The following is a 25,395-nucleotide window of genomic DNA, read 5'->3' on the forward strand; positions in this document are numbered from 1 at the left end:
CATCTACATTTTTGAACCACCCGCAGTCCATTCACAAGCCCAGACCTTTCTTCTGTCCCTGCTCCAGCCTAACGCGCGCTGATCATAGTTTTACTCTACGTTTGGAACACTTCAGCTCTGGATATGAAGATGACACCGGTAGGTGGGTGCACACGTGTACAGTTCATTCATTGCACACGATTCTGCTGCAATCACCCATGACATTCGCAGGCCGAGTGCTTTTTACAGACACAGGTATGCTCGCTGTTCTCATATAAAAAGTGAGAAAATAGATATTTACATTCCACCACAAGAGTTAGAGGCATTTTCTAATAAACGCATGGCCCATGTTTTTGGCGCATGCGCACTACGTGCGCATCGCCAGTTAAAATCTAAAAAAAGTTCATTTGGTGAAGTGCCCTTCGCCCCCACGTGTCTGCTAAGGGACACAAGCCGGCTTTGGGAACACCCAAGAGGGACACAGTGCAGCAGGAAGAGACAGCTGCAAGCTGCGCTTGGCCGGTGACTGCATTGGACCGCGGGATGTTTCAAAACGAGAGTAAAAGAAAGGAAAAGTCTAGACAAAGAGTGAGCAAAGAGAAACTAGCGCACCTCCTGGTCAGAGAGAAGTGTGACGTACGTCCGAGCACACGAGGCTCTTAACGTAAACACGGGCAGTGCCAGCGTCATACATGCACCCGGGTGGATGTTTCAGGAGAGCCCTAGGGCGCTTCACGCAGGTGCACAAGGGCATGAACCTCCATTCCAGAAGGGGTGGGTGTTAAGGGCACATGCCGGCGGCAGAGATGGGGGCACAGCAGGTCCACCCGGGTACATTCATTCAGCCTTCTCGTTCTGTCAGCCCTCGCCTGTCACTACAAGAACCACTGTCCTAATGCAAACAGGGCTAATGTCCCCTCCCTCTCCCGTGATCGCTAGAGTAATACAATAGTCATATCTGGGGTGCCGCGGGCCTTGGTGCCACTGCACCTGCTGCACGATGGATACCTACGCCCCTCCCCCCCTTTTCTGTCATCAAAGTTACCTAAAACTCCCTCAGTGACTCAGCAGCATCACAAGGGCCATGGGAGAACCGGATGGGTGTCAAAATAAAATGAAAGCAAGGTAGGAGTAAACAGCTCACTCTCTGGGTGCGGACTCATCGAAGCTACACGTGCGACACTCAGCGAGTTAAACAAGACTCGTCAAAGGCGGAGATCCCACGGCAGGATCCGGCTGCTCACCCAGGAGGCATTGAAAGCATGCACGGGCGCAATGCCAACCCCATACAGGGCTACAGAGCCGTCTGAGGGCAGCACACAGCTGCGCTTGTAAAGATCACACGCCTCGGCACACGGGATGCGGTGACTGAGTCCGGCTTCGGGAGAGCACACGCTGTAAACAAGGAGCACGTGCACGGGGCTTTGGCTCGTGCAGCTTCACTGTCAGAGCCGTGAGAGTTATACTGCATTCTGGAACTTGCAGTTTAGGGGTTTAGAGGATTATAAATCAAAATTGCAATGGCATACATTATAATAAAAAGCATAAGACTGTTAGTTGAGGGCCGGCAGAGAGGGGCAGAGCTGAAGCTGCCCATCGGGACCCTCGCTCACTTTAAACGAGCCGTGCTCACTCAGACTGGTCGGGTTTGCTCACGCTTTCCAGCATGTACGCAGCGTGTTCTCGGCCAGATCTCAGCGTTTCATTCCAGGTGGATCGCGTTACAGGAGGCGGGGGCCGTGCCCGACCTCACACCATGCACGGAGGCCAAATGTACACATCTGCCCACAACCCTGAGCAGGAAGGCGGGTGCCGGCAATGCCGGACCAGATTCGGGGGTGTTCCCGAGAACAGGCTTTTGGCTGACGTAGCCAAAAGCCAAAAATTCTCGGGAACGCCCCCGAATCTGGTCCGAGATTGACGGACAGAGCCCTCTCCCAATGGCTAGCCTCCATTTATGGAGCTAGCCAATGGGAGGAGGGGGCTGTTACCCGACTCCACACACAGATCATAAGATTTTTCCTAGCGCATGCGTACTTCGTACGCATGCATTTGCTAGTCAAAACCTAAAAACCACAGTTGATGGACAGAATGCAGAACAATGTCATACATTCACCCCAGTACAGAGATATGGGCCTAAATCCTTCGTTTTTTTGCACTCCACACCACCCCAGTTCAGACATATGCAAATCAGCCTTGACCCTGTGCCTCATGGGAACAGTCCAGCCCGAACTGCCAAGCCATGTCTTTCCTGGACCGGAATCAAGCATCCTAGGACCGGTTTCTGTCTATCAGCCGTCTTCAGCCAGGATAGCTTGACTCCAGTGGTGTGGAGAGCATGGGACTCACGTCTGAGCATACAATCAAGCAGCATTTGCAAAGCTCAACACTATCACCCTTAGGGATTTCTGGGTGGTGTGTCTCCGAAGAGCCAGGTCTTGATTCTTTTTCTGAAGTCTGCCAGTGAGGGATCTGTAAGGAGCTCGGTGGGAAGGTCATCCCAGGTCTTGGCAGCGATGTAGGGGAAGGAGCGGCCACGACAGATGCAGAGGGTGTGTGCAAGGGCGAGTGAAGAGGAGCGCAAGTATATAGCCGGTTGTTGGAAGTTCAATCGATGGTTGAGGTAGGCAGGTCTTAGGTTGTGGAAAGATTTTAGGCGTATGTGAGGATCTTGAACTGGCATCTTTTCTGGATGGGGATCCAGTGGTCTCTCATGTGGGGGGCGAAGCAAGTTCGTTTGGGGAGGTTCAGCCTGCCCCGTTCTGAAAGAAGTTGGTTTTGGCATTGGAGGCGTCCTCGGTGAGCAAGAGGATGCCACCCATACATAGAACCACATCAGGAAGACGGGCATTCTCTTAAATCCCTCCTAACGCTTGGAACTGTTTCCTACTCCACATCATAGCTTTCTTCTCTCTTCCTGAAGTCCACAAGAAGCTGAAGACATGGCAAACCAACCCACCAAAGGAAGGACTAGGCACACAAACCTGCTCAGCGCCAAGATACCCTAGCGAGTGATAGCGCGCTTTACAAATACACATAACTCTCTCCACTTCTACTCTGTCACTAATGTGGCAATGTTATTGAGGAAGCCTTCCATGCCCGGTCTTGCTTAGCATTCAGAAAAGAGTCCTCGGTGACTGCCTGCTCCCTCACAGCTTGCTTAGCTGTGGTGTGTCATTTTCGAAATCCTTGTCAAAAGCCTAAGTCTTCCAAACACAGTTCCAAAAACCTATGCGCTCTAAAACACTTTAACAAACAGGTAATATATATAAATCGTTTTACCACGCTCTTTGTGAAGGAAAGTCGGACCTGGTGCATGAAAATATTAAAACCAGAAGTACTAAAGGGAGAGGCTTCCCTTCAGAACAAACCGCCTGACTGGAATACCGTTTGTTGGTTTAAGCAGTGGAAAGAGATGCACGAATCTGGTAATGGAGTAAGAGAGGGGAGGCAAAACGGGCGAGGTAAAGAACAACAGGGTCTGGAAAACAGAAGGATCATTGGTAACGATGGACAGGAGCTCGAGGAGGAACGGGAAAGCGTGGCGGAAGCACGCACGGGTGAGAAGCAGGCACGGACGCGCCAATGTGACAAGGGGGAGGGATTTCAACAGAAGTGAAACTGAAAGAGTTTTGACGGAGACAGTTAAAGAAGTCCGGAAAAGGAGTCCGAAGATCAAAAGAGACAGGCTCGTCACAGGAGAGAGTGGGTCTCGAAGCTGCGACGCCTGTGGGGGCCGTCGTCTTTCGAAAAAGGTATGTGAACGCCCCTCGGAAATAACAAGGAGTGCGGGGATGGGGTCGTGTTTGCTGCAGGTTATGTGGGTGGGGTCAGTCTGTATTGGGCTTTGTTCGTGGATCCATATGTGTGGTAGGGGTATCCTTGATAAGGTATGCGAGCACACGTGTGTCGAAGGATATATGCGAGGGCTCGTGCGTGTTGAAGGTAATGTGTAAGGGTAACGGAGCCAGGGACATATATATATATATATATATATATATATATATATATTCTGTAGGGTATGCTATGCGTAAGGGTCCACTGTGAGTTGCGACAGTCTTGTTTCCTAGTTCCTGCAGCAATAGTCGATGATGTCAGGTTTTTTTCTTCACATGACTCTGGTACTAGCAGTCCTGTTTATCCCTTTACAAATTCCAGTTTACGAGCTTCAGAAGCAAAATAAAAACTTGGATTGCTTCTCCCACTGACTCGGGCTGGGAAATTTTAGAGCTGTGGCCGCAGGGTTTTTGCACAGTATTCCCATGTTACCTTTAATAGCTGACTCATATTTGCGTTTTGCGCTTGTAGTTTCACTTTTACTTTTAAAGGTGTTGAAAGTGTAGTTGGCTAAAAAAGCCAGGATTGGCGGAAAACAACATAAATTTCCGATGTCCACGCGTCGTTCACATAGTTCTTTGCATTGTGAGACTTGTAGTCCTCATTGTGTAGTGTGGTGGCCGAAGTTACAAAATGCGCTGGAAAACCAGAGCATCTCGCGCTTTGACCTGAGAAACTTGGGTCCTCTGGCTGAAGGTATTAAACTTGACGCAGGAGTACTTGACAGCCAACATTTTGTGTGTCAGTGTTCAGAGCTTTTAATTTGTTTCATCATGTCTTAAGCAAGTAGTTTACCCAGTCGTAGTGTGCTTTTGCAAAGACAAATAAATACAGGTTGCACTTTTGAGAATGCTGCAAACAACAGACCCAAAACAGGAATGGATGAGCTACTCATGTTTGACATAGGGTATAATCAGATCTGCCGGTGTAACAGGGTATGTCAAATATGTAGGCCCGACCTCCGGGTGGAGACACATGGCAGAAAGGGGCTACTGGGCCATAACTGTGGTAGTTGAAAGTGTTTACCACTGGAGTTCATCATACTTTGACTCCGCAAACATGACCAAGTGCAACGCTTTGCTCCATTAAATCTCTGGGAAGCAAGGGTAAGCAGTTGCAGGCTTCTCGGGGTTGTAGTGTTGGGGAAAAGACCTCCGCATCAACAGCTAGGCAACAGACACAATAACATAATGCCCAGCAAAGTGCTTATCTTCTTTGGAAAAAGAAAGCACTTTAATCAAACTGCAAAACGATATACTACACAACATGATGAAAACGTGATACAGGGTTGTAATCACTGCTTCTAAGTGCTACATCTCCCTTGTTCATAGTTTATGTTACTGACTATTTCTAGAGCACACGGTCACCTTAAGGTCTCTTGGCGCTAGGTAGCTGATACGTCATAAATCCATTGGTACTGGTAAGCCTGTTTAAAGAGCCAAGGGCCAGATGTAGGTAATTCCTATTTACCGACTCTTAAAACCGAATTTTACCGATTCGTTATTTAAGAGTCGGTAAATAGGAAGGGGGCAGATGTAGGTAATTCTAATTTTAGAATTACCGAATCGGTAGGATTCGGTATTTACCGATTCTTACCGAATCGGTATTGCCCATTGATTCCTATGGGCCATGAAGCCCATAGGAATCAATGGGCAATACCGATTTGGTATTTACCGAATCGGTAAATACCGAATCCTGCAAGGGTGCAGGGGGTGTCACTTTGACACCCTCTAGCACCCCAAGTACAGGCTTGTGTGACATGTGGCACACATACATGCCCTAAGGGCATGTCTGTGTGTCACATGGCGCAGGTGTACATGCACAGATGTGCATGTACACCTGAATGTGGTATTTTACCACCCAATTGGATTGGGTGGTAAAATACCGAATCCTGAAGGCCTGTAGCACTGTGAACAGTTCTACCTACATCTGGGTTTTACCTAATCAGTAAAATTACCGATTCGGTATTTTACAGAATCGGTACATTTACAGAATCTGTAAAATTAAGGGCCCTACATCTCAAAATCCAATTACCGGTCGGTAACGGCCGAATTCGTCCGTTACCGACTGGTAATTGGCGACCTACATCTGACCCCAAGTCTTCAAAAGCTGCCTAAATCTGATGTAGTTGGAGGTCTGCCTGATCTCCAACAGCAATGTATTCCATACTCGGGAAGGGGGGCGGGCAGTAATGGAAACCCTACGCCCTCCGGTCCATTGTTTTTAGGTCTCGTCTGAGTCAGCGCATGCGCTGCTCTGGCGAGACATTTAGATAGTGGGCTTTTAAAATTCCTACCATGTGTGGCATACTGCGTGCTGTTACGCGCACAGGTACGAGCAGAGGCGCCATGTGGCTTTCCTCTTGCTCAATCGCGCGCGCGCCTCGCTCTGCCTCTATGTCTTGCTCACCCCTCCCCCACCACAGAGCGCGTCTAGCGCCTGCGCAAAACGAAACCATGTGCTATGCTAAGCATGCACCGCGATCGCTTGCACTTTCATGGCTGCGCGGCCAATGCTTGTTTCCCTCTGTATACAAACAAAGGTGACAGAAGAATATGCCGGGGAGGGCTGCCTTTGAACCCCGCAATCCCTCTTATCTGAGAATCGCTGTAGGAAAGACCATCATTTAGCGCGCTGCGTGTTTATTATATGAGTGGCGGTCCTTCGATCTGTGGCACTGTAGGAGTCTGACGGGAAAGCTACCATGACAAAAGATTAACGACAGCTGAAGGGTTAAACCCCTTCCCTGTAAAAGTTTACTATCAACATGCGGATCCGGAAGTGACAAATGTTTGGAGTTGAAGACCATTACTGCACGCATGCTGAAGTGTTTGTTTTCAATGTCCTTTTCCTTCCTTGGAGTTACTTTCCTTCTTATGTGAAACCGAGAATAACTGGAGTGGTAACTACTGAAACCGTAAAGTGTGCCGTTTTACTACCGCCAGTAAACTCTCATTGCGGTATAGCCTCCTGTACTTAAGTAGGATGTTCTACAGCCACACCTATCCATCAGGAGGCTTTCATTTCCGTAGCCCCTGTTGCCATTAGTCAAAGTTGAATCCAAAACCATGCTTCTTCCCAAAGATTATTATTTTAAAAACATGCACCTTTTTTAACAAGGGTTTAGCAAAAACAAATTCGCACGCAGTGCTTCCAAGTTTTAAAATGTAAATCTGTTCCCTCAAAATGATTGAATGTGCGTCACCTTTAAAGCCAACGTCGTTAACTCAGGCTGCATCATGGCTTGTAGCGCTTTTACACAGATATTTTGAAAAAGCTGGTATAATGTTCTGGGAAGGTGAGGTGAGGGGGAACCTGTATTACGCCAAGTTCCGTTGGGCAATGGAAACGCTTAATTCTAGTGTTTACCTTCTAAACCATTACCTTTTTTGGACCCCACGGTGAATGTGGCACAGGGGCACACAATGTTTGCCCGGGTTTGCCAAAATTAGAGTTTACTTTATGTGGTTCTGCAACCGACAGCTCATCTGTAAGCCAAACCTACACCTCTGCATAATTCTCCTAATATGTGAACCGAGGTTTAATTTGATTGAGGAAAAATGTCCTGTCGCAGTGTATGGAGTCATGCAGCCAGTTAATAAACTGAGCCCTTGACTCACTACCGAATTTAGTGCTGACCGTTCAGACATCTGCACAGTGCCGCCCACGTTTACTGAATATGAAATTGTTAACAGACGTGGTATTTGTAGGAGTGAAATAATAAACAGTGGCGTCTTACTGCGCTACGCTAGGAAATACACCTTTCCCTTCATGGGGCGATCTCATTAATCTTCATCATATTAAGAGAGGGGTGCTTTTCATTTTTAGGTCTCGACTATTCTATCCCGTTAGGGATTGAATAGGTGAGATTATTGTAAGCAGTCCGAAAAGTCTACCAAACTGCGGATTGCGTACAGTTCATGTGAGGCAGGAGTGTGAGGCAGGCGCGTGCCCATCAAACACCATCGGCCCCCCATCAGACTTCTAAGGAATGCGCTCTCGCTCCTCCCCCACAGCAATGCCGAGAGCTTTTTTATTTTTTTGCATCCATTTCGCGGGAAAGCCGTGTTTTGTTCAGCGTTCTCTGCACCTTTCTAGACGAAAGTCAAAGCCTACCGTGCTTGTTTACAGTAGCCTTGCTCCTCAAATGCTGTTGCTGTGTTGCCATCTCTCTAGGGACACGCAACTTCAAAACACTCGACTTGCTAGCTGCAATGTTACATCCGCTATACTTTGCCTCTAGACACGTTGATCCCTCGCAGACTGTGCTGACTCTGCCCCTCCTGATTCTGAAACTGACCAACAACAGTCACAACGCAGTCTCTTCTCTCTGTCTTATGATGTCTGCCCTGCCACCATTTACTTCGGACCCTCACCCTCACACACCCTCTCATCCTCACACACCCTCACACTCCCTCATCCTCACACTCACACACCCTCACCCTCACTCACCCTCCCACCCCCTCTCACCCTCACCCACCCTCTCACCCTCACCCACCCTCTCGCCCTCACCCACCCTCTCACCCTCACCCACCCTCTCACCCTCACCCACCCTTTCACCCTCACCCACCCTTTCACCCTCACACACCCTTTCACCCTCACACACCCTTTCACCCTCACACACCCTCTCACCCTCACACACTCTCACCCACCCTCTCACCCACCCTCACACCCCCTCACACTCACACCCCCTCACACTCACACACCCTCACCCTCACACACCCCTCACCCTCACACCCCCTCACACCCCACACACCCCCTCACACCCCACACACCCCCATACTTCCTCACCCTCACACCGACACACCCTTACCCTCACACACCCTTACCCTCACCCTCCCTCACCCTCCCTCTCACCCTCACACCCTCACTCACCCTCTCACCCTCACACCCTCACCCTCTCACCATCACTCACCCTCACACCCCCTCACCCTCACACACCCCTCACTCTCACACCCCCTCACCCTCCCTCATCCTCACACACCGGCGCAGCGGAGGGGATTACAAATCATAGCATAGCATAGCATAACAAAACATAGCATAAAAAAACACAGCATAGCATAGCATAGCAATTCAAAGCATAGGATAGCATAGCATAACAAAATTAAAACATAGGATAGCAAAACATAGCATAGCATACAGCATCACTCCGCACCACCACTGCATCACTCAGGGGCACCACAACATCACTATGCGCTACCACAGCATCACTGAACGCCACAGCATCACTCGTTCGCCAGCACAACATCACTCGGCGCCACCACAGCATCAATCTGTGCAACCATTCAACAACACCTGGTTCAAATATGTTCTCTCAATGTTTCAAGCTTTATTACAAATGTAACAAAAAGATGTTAATATTTTGCTTCTGTTCTTGGATTTTCGTCACAACAAAATGCACTGAACAGAATCTTCATAAAAGTTATTTACAAAACTTTAAGCTATTGCCATTATAAATTACAATAACTTTTATTTAAGTATTAATTATTGAAAAAAAATTAAACGCCATTGTTATTTGTAATATCAATACATGTAAGTCACGTAAATACAACACATATTGCATTACAAATGCTATAGGTGTCACATTTGCGAAAGTTATAACTATTGGCATTGTAAAGGACAAAGCTATTAATTTGGCTATTTTCAAAAACAAAACATAAATAAAAAATGTCATTTACAATACCAATAGATCAAACTTTTTTTATTTTGTAGGTTACCACTGGCGCAAGCATGGGGATTACACGTACAAATCTTTACTTAAAGCACTGTGTGTGCCTTTAAAGATCGCCTTTAATAATGTTGCAGCGCGTGCCTACACGTGAAGGAGCTACTATTAAATCGCCGGGGGCTCCTCCTTTCATCCAGTGACCCGCTCTGGCTTTCAGCACGGCCCGTAAAGAAGCTACTATTTATTCATCGGGAGCTGTGGGATTTCTCTTTTCATCCAGTGACCTGCTCCTAATTAGCAACAATGCCGGGCGCATTTGTTTGTTTTTTCGTATACTAAATAATGTTGCTGGGCGTGCCTACATGTTACATAATGTGTACAATAATATTGAAGTGTACTATATTACCATGAGAGATATTTTGGTATCTCGCATCTTTGATAGCAAAGTAAATAATTAACTCTCGCCACGACTCGCACCTGAAACTACACCAGTTGGAAAGTCGAGCCGGAAGTCAAAGTCGACCGTAAGTGGAGGCAGGCCACGGAATTGCTGCTCTCGCTGCCTATCCTGGAGTGAGGTATAATCTAAAAGTTGATAATGTTGCCTAATAAAAATATACTTTTACACTACTTAGCGTTTCGCACGTTCATGATGACATTTATTCTGACACCTCTGTCATCTAAGTGCCAGTATTCCCTGAGTCGGAGATCGCTAACACTAGTGCCTTTAATTAGTTGTTTGCTGGACACAGTGCGGGCTTAGCTGAGTATTGCTGCTACCTTAATCATATTTTTAGGTCTCGCCTGTCAATGCGCATGCGCATTGAGTTTGCGAGACTATAGGGGCTTAAACAGAGTTTAACTAGACTGGCGATTTGATGCAGTGCATGTGCGCTTTTAGCTCAATGCGCAAGCGCAATGAGTTAAAATGCGCGTGCACAGCATCAAATCGTCAGCTTGGTGCCGCCAGCAGCTTTTCCCGCTCCGCCCCCTGCTGCATGAAAGGCTTTGCGCTCTGCCTCAGCCCAGCCATTCTCCACCCCTAATTGCCCCCTGCTGCATCAAAGGCTTTTTCACCGCCGGCCGGCCGTGCTTTCAGTTTCACGGCCGCCAGGCCGTGTCTCCTTTTTTTTTTTTTTTTTTACTTTGGTATCGTGCTCAGACTAGCACTTTTCAGTGTTGGTTCTACTCTTTTGTGGTGTCCTCTGTATTCACACTTTTGCACTCTAGTGTTATATTCCTATTTGCGGTTTCCTAATTTAGACCCATGTTTCAGTACTCTTTGTCACACGTGCAAACTTCAGCGTTACTCTTGGAGTTATTTTCGATATCCGCATTGCTGATGTTACTTGCGAGGCTGTCTGCAATGTCTACCCTTGATAGGAATCTGGTGACCTCACCATACTGATGCCTGACCTACATGTATGATTCACAGGTTGCTTGCATGTCTCATGTTCAGGTATGTTCTATTAGTAGCTATCCTTTCTGTAAAATGCAAGTTCTAATTTCCACACCGTTTGCACACCGCGCTTTATCCTCTCAGTTTCTCTCTTTTGTTATGGTGTAACATATGCCTGTTCATTCTTTATCCTTGTAATCTGGTTCTGGACACATGCTAGCCCTTTTAGCAGCTCTTTGCCTTAGGTTTTTGGTTTACTTTGGACTACTATATTTACTGGCCTCAGATGCACCGCAGTATTCCCCTATTTATTCTATTTAGGTGATCAGTATTACTTTTTGCAACTATATTTTCTGACAACATAACACTCCCACTGTACGTTGCTTACATTTGCAGTCCCATATTGTTATTTTCTACAGTAAAGTTGAGCCATTTGTTATGACCCCAGACGAAAGGTTATGTGAAATGCTTTGGGGTATGTTTTGAAGTTGTGATTACAGAAAATGGAAACAATTGTCACTAAAAGCCTCTCACTTTTTTTACCCATCAGAATTTTTAAGATGTTTTATTTTTTTTAAAGAAGCAATTGTGAAAGAGTGGTCACCTGAAAATTGGCAAACCCAATTCGGTAGAAAACACAGCATTAATCAGTGTTCAATGCCCCCTCAGGGCCCCGGGCATTGCACCGGCTGCTTCACAGGCAGTAGCCCACAGGCCACAGGGCGCACTATTGAATATCTGGGTGTGATGGAACTTTTTCTATACAATACCGTTTTGGCCAGATCATTATTTGAAATCCTGATACGTATTGTGTTGCTTTGTTTGTTACTCTCCGCCTTCAAATGGGCACTGAGGTCTTCTTCGTTTTGGTGTAGCGGCCGTTGTTGTGTTGAAGGTCCTTTTGTTGATATACATCACTCCCTGAAAATGGGCATTAGTGAATGTAAAATGCGGCATCCTTTGCAGGGAGCAAGCGACAAGACACTCAAGCTGAATATTCTGCGTGGTAATACACCCATTTATTTTGCATTAAAAAAAGAAATCATAATTTTGCAGGCGAAAGCCTTCCTCGCGGCTCGTGCATTATTGAAGCCCGAGATAATGTGATGTTATAAATCTCTGGCAGTGGTTTTCAAAGGATTGACAAGTCTGTGTGAGGTATGAACCTCTGCGTGCAGACTAGACCGGGTTTAGGGGGTTGATTTTTGCGACGTTGTCTACTAAACAAGAGCTTTCGTGGACGGCCACTGAGAGGTCTCTTTTGTGTTCTGGCAAATACAAAGCGTTTCTTTTCTTTTTGGAAGAGTGGCCTTCTTAAAACATTATAGTCCCAATGTTCAGTGTGAAACACCATGTTAATGTAGATGGATGGAGGCAAACACCACCCTCTCCCCTCTCCCTCTCCTCCCTCTCTCCCCTCTCCCCTCTCCCCTCTCCCCTCTCCCCTCTCCCCTCTCCCCTCTCCCCTCTCTCCTCTCTCCTCTCTCCTCTCTCCTCTCTCCTCTCTCCTCTCTCCTCTCTCCTCTCTCCTCCTTCTCCCTCTCCCTGCTCTCCTTTTTCTCACTCTCCCTATCTCCCACTCTGCACCACCACAGCACCACTCTGCACCACCACAGCACCACTCGGCACCACCCCAGCATCACTCCGCTCCACCCCAGCATCACTCGGTACCACCCCAGCATCACTCCGCTCCACCCCAGCATCACTCGGCTTCACCCCAGCATCACTCAGCACCACCCCAGCATCACTCGGCACCACCCCAGCATCACTCGGCACCACCCCAGCATCACTCGGCTCCACCCCAGCATCACTCGGCACCACCCCAGCATCACTCGGCACCACCCCAGCATCACTCGGCACCACCCCAGCATCACTCGGCTCCACCCCAGCATCACTCGGCACCACCCCAGCATCACTCGGCACCACCCCAGCATCACTCGGCACCACCCCAGCATCACTCGGCACCACCCCAGCATCACTCGGCACCACCCCAGCATCACTCGGTACCACCCCAGCATCACTCGGCACCACCCCAGCATCACTCGGCACCACCCCAGCATCACTCGGCACCACCCCAGCATCACTCGGCACCACTCCAGCATCACTCCGCTCCACCCCAGCATCACTCGGCACCACCCACAGCATCACTCGGCATCACTCCGCTCCACCCCAGCATCACTCAGCGTAACCACAGCATCACTGGTTCAAATATGTTCTTTCAATGTTTCAAGCTGTTTTCAAGCTTTCAAGCTTTATTACAAATCACAAAAAGATGTTAATATTTCACTTCTGTTCTTGGATTTTCGTCACAATAAAAAACACTGAACATAATCTTCACAAAAGTTATTTACGAAAGTTTAAGCTATTGACATACAAATTCAATAAATTATTTAAGTATTAATTATTTTAAAAAATTAAAAGCCATTTTTATTTGTAATATCAATACATCTAAGTCACGTAAATACAAAACATGTTGCATTACAAATGCTATAGGTGTCACATTTGCAAAAGTTATAACTATAGGCATTGTAAATGACAAAGCTATTAAATTTTTTGTTACTCTGGACCTAGTTAGGCCACTCTTGAACCATTGTTTGCCCTAATATACTCTATAACCCCAGGTTCACTTTATGGGGTACCCTTGTTTCTTATGCTACCTTAATCATCGCACCAGAGGTCCAGGTCTCTGTTGTGACTGGCGCTGGCTGATGCATGTGCGCTCTGCTCAGATGACAGCTCGGTTGAGACAGAACTGCAACCTGCAGGATGGCACTCTTGTCCTCCAGCCCTACAGCGTAGGCACTGTCACTGAGAGACTTCTGGTCAGTGCAGGCTGAGTGGCAGCAGGATGTTTTGATTTTAAATTCCTGTCACGAGCAATAACTGATTCTGCCGCCCAGAGAATTAATAAATTAAACAAACTCCATGACCTCCTCCATACTGCTCCCCTCTATCTCTCGCCCTCCCTCTATCGCCCTGTGTGAGATTTAATGTGAAATGCACCAGAGGGCATCTTAGTGATGCACCCTGAAAAACCTAACCTACAATCCACGTCTGGCTGAGTGACTGCAGAGGCTGCCACACAGCAGACATGTTGCTGGACCCCTGGGTAGGAGAGCCTCCGCTCTCCTGGGCCTGCAACAATGCACATCCTGGGCGAGGTGCTAGGTCTCCTCCCCAAGGATGGGCAGGGGGAAGCTTCAAAGGCATGCCGCCTCTGTGAGCTTCTCCAGACCATTTGCTGTACCCAGAAACCAGCCCCCAACCTTCCTGACCCCCACTCTGACAGAAGACTGGCAGGAAGAACTACGTCAGGAAGGGGGTTTGCCAGCCTGTGCCAACCCCACCCCTCAGGTGGGGGAGACTAGGCGAAGCACAACCCTGGGCCCTGGCCATCTTGTAGATGGTGAGCGCTGCCCAATCCCAGCTAGGCTCCTGCCCTCTCCCACAGGAGAGGAGCTGGCTAGGGGGTGTACTCACCCCAGGACGGGGACCCATTGGTCCCTGTCCTTGCCCTACCTCTAAGGCCCTTACATTTAGTATTTAGGGTCTCCCTGAACCTTCCTTTCTCAGATTCCGATACCAGAAAGAAGATCAAGAAGAAGATGACCCGCCGAGCAGCTGCTAACAGGACAACAATAACTGACTTGGCCCCAGCCCTACCGGCCTGTTGATCCTGGGACATGCTCCTGCCTAAACCTGGCGACTCCCACGGACAGCAACCTTGGGACGCCCTGAGGACCTGCCTGCCTTGACCCTCTTGAAGATTGGATCTCCCATCAGCAGAGACTCTGCTGCAACAAACCACCTGGTGCCAGCTAGGAAGCTCCGGACCAGCCCACTCAGCACCAGCCGAACCCGGGCTGGGCCCAACCGAACCAAGATCACGAGGATGCCCCCCCCCGGCGACTGGGACCCGAAGTCCAGTGATCAAAGACCCTCCTCGACGAACCAGCCGACGCCTGCAGACTCAGAACCAGGGGCCCCACCAACCGCGACCAGCTGAGGGTAAGCTTTTCCGACACCCAAAGACACCTCAGCACCCGGCGCCCTACAGCCCCGTGTGCCTCCCTTTGGGATACCTACCTGTGCTCCAAGATCCCCACTTACCTCTCGAAGTGCTGGTCGACTCTGGGGAGTCTCTGTCCCCGAGCCTGCAGCCTTTGTTCACTTTTGATCTTTTCCATTGGATACATTAAGCGCCCGACAGCTCAAAAGCACCGCGCAGCCAGCTGCCTGTGTGCCGCTGGCTGTGACCTCTTTGTCCTATCCTACTTCCCCCCCCTTACCCTGAGCAAGTGACCAGGAGCCCAGCTCCCACAGCTGCGTGGCCTGCTAGCCAGCAGCCACCAACCGAAGGCCCCCCTTTCCCTCATTGGATATCATTGGGCCTACCTACCTCTGCACCAGGCCGCCCCTGTGCCGCTGGGATTGAACTAACTGTACTTACCTGATCTTGGGGACCCCCTGAGTCCATGCTCAGAGCCGTAACTTCACTGTGGCCCTTCTGGCAGGTTCACCCCTAAAACCTTTTGCTTATGAATGTGAATTGGTGGTAGTGATTTTTGGTTTCTGCGCACTTTCACTGTGTCCCAGTGGAAAGTGTGTGCGCACTCTGAGTGCATGGAGTAAGGTTGGCCTGCCCTCCCATAGGAATGCATGGGGAATGTCTGTGTCCCTGGTAGTTCCTGATGCGTGAGGTGTGCAGGCTCGAGTTTGGTATGTGCGGACTCGTGTGATTGAATGCTGCGCAATGATATGTGCGGCGTGTATGTGTCTAGTGTGAAAGTGCCACTTCTAGACATAGGTGTGCGTGTGCAGTGAGTGTGCTGGCACATGATTGGCTGGAGCTGGCTGGTGAGCCTGGCTCCAGGAGTCTGGATGGGTCTGCCCGGTGGTGAGTGTGGAGATTAGCATGTTGATGGCTGGGGAGGAGTGAACCTGGGTCCTGAATAGGGCTGGGCTTTCCCCACACAATGCTGGCTCCGCCCCCTGTGTTGCGTCTAATGCCCCTAGCCCTGCCAGTGAATAGAGTGAGGGGCTGAGCACATCAAGAGTGCTCACCAACCAGCTGCGACTGGCTTTCCCCTCACCCTGAGCAAAGACAAAGGAATACTGTGCATAAAAAGGGGCTGTGTCCCCTTACAAACTGTTCTTGCCTGATCCTACTGAGGGGGCTGTTGCTGGGCGTCAGGAGGAACTGCCACTTGAGACTGCCTTCCTGCCTGGAGGGCCCAGTGAGCTGGCCCCTGGCCCAGCCTTGATCCCCCACCCCTTGCCTTGCTCTGCTAGGAGGACATTTTCTGGACTTGTGGGCCTCAAAGCGCCTGGAAGAGCTTTATTTATCTACTAGCGCTGGGGAGCGCTTTCTCTTGATCCTCCTGACACCCCTAGCGCTTGGGAGCGCTTGACTCCGCCATAGCGCTTGGGGGCGCTTTAATTGTCCAAGCCGGTGCCCACCCGGCATTTGCCCAGGATTACTGATTATATTGAGTGCCCACCTCAATTTATTGTTCACTCCCAACAATACGGGCGCTCACCCCGTTTTTATGCTCCACCGACCGGGAGCCTACCCCGGATTAACCTCAACAAGGAGAGCATTCCCTCGGGCCGCCGCTCTGCCCACTGCGACCCGGAAGCAGCTGGCTGATCGGCCAACCTCAGCGCGGCCCAGGACAAAGGGCCGGAAGTCCCGCCCCCCGCAGCCCGAGAGGAAGGAACCTGCCGATTTGGGTCGGCGAGGCTCTCACGAGGGAGAGCCCCGGCCGCCTGCCTGGAAGGCAGGAAGCACCGCAGGAGCCAGCGTCGTCGTTCCCCCCCCCCCTTCCCTGGCTCCCAGGAGCGAGGAAGAGCGAGAGAGAAGTCCGGGCGCGAGAACCGCGAGGCCCCGCAGCCAGTGAAGGGAGCCGCCGCTTGGGAGCCCCCGCCACAGCAGCCCGGTGAGTGTGGGTGTCTGGGGGGCTCAGCAGTGGTTCAAGAGCGGCCCCGGATGGCAGAGGGCCGCTCCATCGTTCAGTGGCAGCCCCCAGAGGGCATTCTGGTTTTAGATCCCTGAGAGGGCTCCGAGGGCATTTTTCTAGAATCAGAGCCCACGAGGCTCACCTGGCATTGCTAATTCGAGCCTAAGAGGGGCTCCAACGACGCCGCATTTTTCTTTCGCGCCTGAAAGGCTCAGGGGCACCTCATTATTCTTGAGCCCTGAGAGGCTCCCACAAGGCGGCAATTGTTTGTAAAGAGCCCCGAGAGGCTCAAGGCGCCCCAGTGTTGAGGAGCCCGGAGAGGCTCAGGGGCATTCCATTTATTTAGAGCCCAGCGAGGCTCCTGAGGGCCCAGTCATTTGGGCAGAGCCTGCAAGGCTCCAGCGTTGGCTCGAGCATTGTCTCACACAGCTGCCCAGCACTTAGTGGGCAGCTGCTACGTTTAGGCCTCCCTGACTTTGGGACACAGGGCGTCCTAGCCCTAGAGAGGCCATTTGGCCTAGGGACTGCCACAGGTGGTGGCTCATGTTATGTTATGTTATGTTATGTTATTAAATTATTTATTAAGCGCACTAACACTGATTAGTTTCTTGGCGCTGAATTTGACAGTAACACAACAGGTAAAAAAGTAGGATTTAAAAAGCTTGTCTGAAAAGCCAAGTCTTCAGTGCTTTCCGAAAAGGTAGAAGATCTTGACAGAGCCGAATTTCTAGTGGCAAGGTATTCCATAGGCGGGGGGCAAGTGCTGCAAACCTACGTCCACCGGAACGTTTCAGCTTGAAAGGGGGGATCTGGAGAAGGCCCAAATGGAGTGAGCGAAGGTTGCGGGGGGGGAACATATCTGGTGATTATTTGATTAATGAACTTGTGGCTTTTGCCATGCAGTGATTTAAAAATCATGCAGCCTGCCTTAAAGGCACAGCGTTGTGTAATCGAGAGCCAGTGCAGTTTAGTAAGAAGGGGGGTCGCTGCTTGCCACCTTGGTTGCTTCAGTATCATCCTGGCAGCATAGTTCTGTACCATCTGGAGACGCTTGAGTAGAAAGACTGGAAGACCCAAATAAATGGCGTTCGCATAATCCAGATGGGACAGAACAGTGGCGATCACAACCTGGGTGGTGGCCTCTAGCGTTAATAATCGCCGAACCTTCCTAATTTTTTTTAGCTGATAGAAACACTTAGAAACCACCTGGCCCACTTGTGCCTTTAATGAAAGGTCACTGTCCACGATGACTCCCAGCGTTTTAGCCGATGGTGATGGTTGTGGAGCTTGACCCAGGTCTAAGGGCCAGTATTGAGGGCCCCAGTGCTTAGCGCTGTCCCCAGTCAATACCAGTTCTGTTTTCCCCGGGTTCAATTTCAATTGATTTTGGTCCATCCAGGATTTAATGAACCTCATGGTTGACTGGAAGTGACTGACGGATTTTTCAGAGTTATCAATGGTGAAGAGTAATTGCAGATCATCTGCGTAGTTAAAAACTTTCACCTGTTTGTCCCTCAGCGTTTGTATCAGGGGGAGTATATATATATTGAAAAGGTGAGGTGACAAGGAGGAACCCTGTGGCACTCCGCATGAGGTAAGCTGTTTAACGCCAGTTAGATCCCCCAGGCGTACCGCTTGCGAGCGGTCCTCCAAGAAGGATCTCAACCAGCAGGCCGCTGTGCCCTGTATGCCGGCCTGTCCGACACGGTCGATCAAGATATTATGGTCGACCGTGTCGAACGCGGCCGACAGATCTAGGAGCACCAGTGCCTGGGGAGAGCTGCCTGGGGAGAGCGTCTGTCTGCGCAATCTCGGAGAGTGTCCAACACCGCAGTGACTACTGCCTCCGTAGAGTGCGCAGGGCGAAATCCAGTCTGATGGGGGTCAAAGCAGGAGGACTCCTCCAAAAAGTTGGAAAGGATTTTTGCCACGTGTGCCTCTAAGATTTTTGCTAGGTAAGGCAACAACGAGATGGGCCTGTAGTTTGCCTTACATGCCGGGTCAGCCCCAGGTTTTTTCAATAGGGGTATGACCGTTGCTTCTTTGAAAGCAGACGGGACTATGCCCGACAATAGAGAGTCATTAAGGATAGCAAGAACAGGAGTAGGATAGGCGGAGAAGCATTCTTTCAGGATGCGAGGGGGGCAAATATCCAATGGGGAGCCAGATTTAACTCTCGTCAGTAGCTCCGAAAGCTGGTCCTGAGTTATGGGTAAAAGGTTGGTGAGAGTGGTAGAAGCAGTCTTGATTGCCATGCCAGTCGTGATTGGAGTTTTTGATTGGGGAATGCTAGCTTTTATATCTTTGATTTTGTCACTGAAGTAAGTGTTGAGTGAATCACACAGACACTGGGTGGAAGTTACTTTAGGACGAACATTCTCCAAATTGGTTAGTTCATTAAAAACCGAAAAGATATCTTTAGACTTGTTTGTTGATTCTAGGATACGGGAAGAGAAATATTCTGTCTTCGCTGCAGAGATGGCATTCATGTATTCCTTCCTTGCCCTAGTATATTTAATTTTCCCCTCGGTGTCATAATTACGGCGCCACTGGCGTTCAAGCTGGCGAGGGCCAGTTTCCTGATTTTCAGGTCGGCTGAGAACCATCTGTTGGCGTCCGTACGGCGTGCTAATCTGATTGTTTTATAAGGAGCATGAAGGTTACTGGCCTCTTGTAGCCAGTTGGTTAGCGTAGCAACTGACAGATTTATGTCATTATCCAAGGAAGGGACATCCTTGGCTAGTGACTGTAGGAAAGCATCCTTATCCATAGCATTCCAGTTTCTGGCTAGTTTGCCAGTGATTGGCACCGTAGTTCTGATATACTCAACACAGATCTTAAATCTGAGAATGAGATGATCTGACCATAGGCAAGGCAGGGTTGAAGGAGATGACACACAGGTAGTGTTAGACCACACTTGGTCTAAAATGTGTCCTTTAACATGAGTGGGGGAAAGCACCAGCTGCTTAAAGTTGAGGTTAGAGAGAAGGTCAGTCAGTTCTGCCGATTGGGAGCCGTCTGCTGGGTCTTTGTACCAGTAGTTGAAATCGCCAACTAATATGACCCTGGTATGGTCCAAAGCCAAATTGGCAACTTACTCGCTCAGAGACATAGGAAACAGTGGCATTGAGGTGGGTGGTCTATATAATAGAACACATGCTATAGACATGTGAGGAGTAGCAATCTTTAATACCAGATTGTCTGTATTAAGTAGCGTCAAGCAGTTGAGAGTGGTGACATCCAAGCTTGAGTGGATAATTGCCGCAACTCCACCTCCTCCTTTCCCGGTAGCGCGATCAGCCTGTATAATATAGTAGTCAGGAGGCGGTGCTGCTATAATATCGGGTGCTGAGGTAGGGGTTAGCCAAGTTTCTGCCAGGAAGAGAATGTCTGGCTTTTCCGTGTCTAGTAACAGGAAGATGTCCATCTGATGCTTGACAAGAGAGCGAATATTGAGATACAAAATAGCGAGTTCATTGGTGGGTGGATTGGGCGAGGCCAAACATGTTGCACGAGTTGAAAGGTGACAGCCATGGCTCAGGATACCATGCTTGCAAAGCTGATGGCGTGTATCCCTTGGTAAAAGGAGAAGGTCACTGTTTGTATTACAATCCATAAGATCGCCCCTGGAATAGTGAATGGTTTGGGTATTATGAGGTGCCCCTGGTCCCGGTCGGTCGCGGACGGGCGCAGACGGGCTTCCCTTAGGCGCCCGTCCGTGAGTTTTGAGCAATTGTGCTTTCCTTCCCTACACCTCTGAATGTGTTGTGATGCATCATGTGTAATGTGCTTATACCCCTACAGGTATTGTGATACTTAGGTGGTTGTTTTTCTCCAAGTACAGGTGTTGCTAGTGAGGTCCTGGTTCCCTGCGTGACCTTTTCCTAAGGAGGTTAGGGTTGCGTAGGTGGTACTTACCTGTTACCAGTGATTACTAGTTGTGTGCTACATTTTCTAATTTGTGCTACATTGATTTTATACTCTATGTCCTAAGTGCTAGTTCTAAAAGTGCTGATTCCTGACAGTGGTCCATGTGGCCCTGTCTTGTACATATCCCCGGTAAATTCGGCCCGTGCCTGTTTGCACATTGTAAAGTGTGTGTTTTTATCTAATGTGTTTTGGTATAATACAAAGGCTATTTTTATATAACCTTTTGTGGAGTTTCCTTTGTGGTGGGCCTTGGGTGTTGTTGTTGGGTGCGCGCGCAAACACTTAACCTACATAGCCTCCAAGTTTAGCCTTGCTGTTCGCGTCACGTTACCTAAAGGGTGAGCAGGGGTTATCTTGGCGTGTAACTCCCTTGCCCTGACTTAGGAATGGTGGTCTCTGACTGACTTTGGCGCGAGCCCTGGCCAGCCAGGGATCCCATTTTTAACATTCACCAACCAAGTACTCACCTGGAAACCGGTAATTCACTTACCTGACATTGGATAACATTGACCACTTTTGACTCGAACATTTTCAAAGTGTGAAGTTCTGAAAACTGAAAATATTCACATAAAATCAGCCAAAGTCCGAATTCCGAAGTACTCACCTATGATCAGGGGAGAAGCCAGTACTGCACCTTGCAGCCCAGTACTGAACCGCAAAAGTAATCCCTATCGGGTTTACTAGTAACCTGTATTTTCGCCATAGCAACCCATTGTCTTCTTTTCCATGAAATTTTTTTCAAGTGTCTACTTTTGAAAACTTGAAATATTCTTTAAAAATCACACAAAATACTGAAACGCAATTACCTACCTGTTTTGAGTTAGGACCCCAGTCCTGGCCCTAGGAGACCAGTGCTGGATTACAAAAGTAATGCGATCGTACTTTACCTGCAACCTGAATTTTCTCCCATTGAATAACATTGTCAGATATCCATTGAAAAGTTTTTAAGTGTGAACTTTTAAAACAGCTAAATATTCGTGAAAATTCACTACAGTAACTAAAACGTTTTTGCTAATCTGGTTTAAGCTTAGACCCCAGGACTGAATCTAGAATCTAGTCCTGGAACTACTAAAGTAATCTATATAGTAATCAACTGTGACTACATGTAGAAAACCCATTGAGCTCAATGCTATAGTGTGTTTTAAGATTGTGTTGCTCACTGTCAATACTGTATTAATTGTGTGCACAAACTTTATTGTTCCTTTGCAATGTAATTACATGAGAATACTCATACCGAGAAAAGTATATTTTTACAACTGTTGGTTCTAAAAATAAAACAACTGTATCTGTGGATCTAAAAACAATTGGCCTGGAGTTCAGTCCTTGAGTGTGTGAAACCTTTTGCTGACTGAGTGTGTACAACAAATGCTTTACACTGTCCTCTAGTACTGCCTTACTGCTCGACCAAGCTACCACTTTGGAGAGTAAGGTCAGTTCTGACTTTAACCTCTGTTATACGTCTGGGGTTGGTGGACTCTATACACACTGTACTTCATTCTAGTCCAGTATATATAGAGCCACTTTCTCACAACGCGTCATATTTGTAATTGATTGCAATATGCTCAGCACCATTATTTTTTATGTTTAAGCTTTATGTTGTAAAATTCCTGGCTGTTCAGCACAAAATCGAAAGCCCTCCGTCTAGTCTACCCGGTTTTAAAATGTAGTTCATGCACAGCATGGAAGATTGGCTCAGTTGCCCAAGTCTCTTACAGGCAAATCAGGTCAAATAAGTAATAGTGTCATCTTGTGCATTTAATTGGGTAATCCCGCTATGTTCCAAGAGCAGATCTTGATCTGATAAATTTCCAAACATGAAGGATCGGTTTGGACTTTTACGTTGTCAAACATCTGAAAACAGCAGAAAGCCAGTCGTCTTTTGGATGTCAATTGCTGTTGGCCAAAGTCCTGGGAAGCCGGGATCAGTCATGGTGCATTTGTGTCAAGACTTTCTAAGGAAGCAAGCCCTACTTCCCTGATTTCTGATATTAACTGTAATTTCATCTGCCTCAGGCATTGTGAACCTGATGAATTTAGTGGAACTAAACTTTGGAACTTTCATACTGACTAGCAGGTGGAACAGGGCTGTGTGTATTAGATGGCACTATGCTCTCTACCTGATTTGATTTAGTAAGACATTTTTAACGTGATAATTGGTTTGCGTGATGTGACATTGAGCCAGAAGGATACTCCGTCATATTCAATTTGTCAGACTTCATTGGCCCATTCCAGGAAGGTATATTTTTGGTCAAGGATGGAGACTGCTTCTGCTGCTTTTGAATTTACTGTTAACTTTGTGGTTTCATTTAGATCATCTTCCTTCCTTGCCAAAAACACTATTTTACCTATAGTCCGTGCAAAGAGCTTTGCGTGAGTCACCGGTGATTTCAATAGCTGTAAAATATTGTTGCGAATGAGATAGTCTTGAGTCCCACATGATTTGCATAATGGTTTTAGCAAAATATCCAACACTTGCTGTTTATCCCCATTCTCACAGGAAGGATCTACTTTGTTGCCTATTAAGGTCGAAGGTATTGTTTGCACCTCGAATGGCAAGATGGTAAAAGGTGGTTGTTGGAGATGCTCCATACTGAAGAGTCGCCTTGGTTTTCAGATAATTGATTGTTATCATTGGCTTGATACCTTTTCTGATTTGATATGAAGACATGGGTTTGAAATTCTGCTGTATCAACGACAGCAATGCTTGGAGAACCTCTGTCGACAGGCTAAGGGCCCTCCGGTATTGATTTTTGCAAAACTTTGTGCGTGACTAGTTTAACATTTGCATATAGCAGCTTGCCTGCAGCTTTCCCCCCGCACTGTTATTTTAATCCCAGGTAGCATTATTTCTTGGATTTGGTCCTCATAGCGAGCCAGAAAGATGCCTTGAGTCCATCGGTTATCCATTTGTGTAGTTTCCCACAAAATCTGAGGGCATGTTCAAGTGTGAATCAAAGATGTATCCCACCTTATTGGTGCATCAGAATTTCTGACTGTGCCATACTGCCCTTCTGTTGTGTTCAGTGTATTTTATTGTGACGAAAATCCAAGAACAGAAGTGAAATATTAACATCTTTTTGTGACATTTGTAATAAAGCTTGAAACATTGAGAGAGCACATTTGAACTAGTTGTTGTTAAATGGTTGCACAGATTGATGCTGTGGTGGCGCCGAGTGATGTGGTGGCGACGAATTGATGCTGTGGCGTTCAGTGATGCTGTGGTACCACATAGTGATATTGTGGTGCCCCTGAGTGATGCTGTGGTGGTGCTGAGTGATGCTGTGGTGATGCGATAGATAGAGTGAGTTCTATAGATAGAGTGAGAGCGATAGATAGAGTGAGGGCGATAGATAGAGTGAGGGCGATGGATATATAGAGTGAGGGCGATAGATAGAGTGAGGGCAATCAAGAGATAGAAAAATAGAGTGAGGGCGATAGAGTGAGGGCGATACATAGATAGACAGAGCGAGTGCGATAGAGTGAGGGCGATAGATAGAGTGAGGGCGATAGCTAGAGTGAGGGGCCAATAGAGTGACGGGCGATAGATAAAGTGAGGGGTGATAGATCGATAGATAAATAGAGTGAGGGGCGATAGATAGGGTGAGGGCGATAATTAGATATAGTGAGGGCGATAGAGTGAGGGTGATAGATAAATAGAGGGAGTGCGATAGATAGAGTGAGGGCGACAGAGTGAGGTGGTGGTGGACGTGGTGGTGGTGGGTGTGGTGGTGGTGGGTGTGGTGGTGATGGAGGACGTGGTGGTGATGGAGGACGTGGTGGTGGTGGCGGTGGTGGTGGTGGTGGAGGACGTGGTGGTGGTGGAGGACGTGGTGGTGGTGGACATGGTGGTGGTGGACGTAGTGGTGGTGGTGGTGGAGGTGGTGTTGGTGGTTGTGGACGCGGTGGGGGTGGACGCGGTGGTGGTGGACGCGGTGGTGGTGGACGCGGTGGTGGTGGACGCGGTGGTGGTGGACGCGGTGGTGGTGGACGCGGTGGTGGTGGACGCGGTGGTGGTAGATGTGGTGGTGGTGGACATGGTGGTGGTGGAGGTAGACGTGGTGGTGGACGTGGTAGTGGCCTCGTGGTGGACGTGGTGATGGTAGTGGATGTGGTGGTGGTGGAGGTAGACGTGGTGGTGGTGGACGTGGTAGTGGCCTCGTGGTGGACGTGGTGGTGGACATGGTGGTGGTGGACGTGGTTGTGTATGTGGTGGTGTATGTGGTGGACATGGTGGTGGACATGGTGGTGGCTATGGTGGTGGTGATGGATGTGGTGGTGGCGGTGGACGTGGTGGCGGTGGACGTGGTGGCGGTGGACGGGGTGGCGGTGGACGTGGTGGCGGTGGTGGACCTGGTGGTGGTGGTGGACCTGGTGGTGGTGGTGGATGTGTTGGTGGTGGACGCAGTGGTGGTGGTGGACGCAGTGGTGGTGGACGCAGTGGTGGTGGACGCAGTGGTGGTGGACGCGGTAGTGGTGGACGTGGTAGTGGTGGACGTGGTAGTGGTGGACGTGGTAGTGGTGGACGTGGTAGTGGTGGACGTGGTAGTGGTGGACGTGGTGGTGGATGTGGTGGTGGTGGATGTGGTGGTGGTGGACGTGGTGGTGGACGTGGTGGTGGACGT

The 25,395-nt window shown here is 48.8% G+C and overlaps 1 protein-coding gene across 1 annotated transcript in view; it reads left to right on the plus strand.

Moving 5' to 3' along the window:
- Positions 1 to 3,593: 3,593 nt before the first annotated feature.
- Positions 3,594 to 25,395, plus strand: part of LOC147679864 (poly(ADP-ribose) glycohydrolase-like) — a 471,979-nt gene continuing 450,177 nt past the window's right edge. The window contains exon 1 of the mRNA XM_086943423.1: positions 3,594 to 3,734. The gene's annotated coding sequence lies outside the window, so the exon portion shown is untranslated. The remainder of the gene's footprint in view (positions 3,735 to 25,395) is intronic.

This window comes from Lissotriton vulgaris, chromosome 11 (genome assembly GCF_964263255.1).
Source record: "Lissotriton vulgaris chromosome 11, aLisVul1.2, whole genome shotgun sequence".
Lineage (NCBI taxonomy): Eukaryota > Metazoa > Chordata > Amphibia > Caudata > Salamandridae > Lissotriton > Lissotriton vulgaris.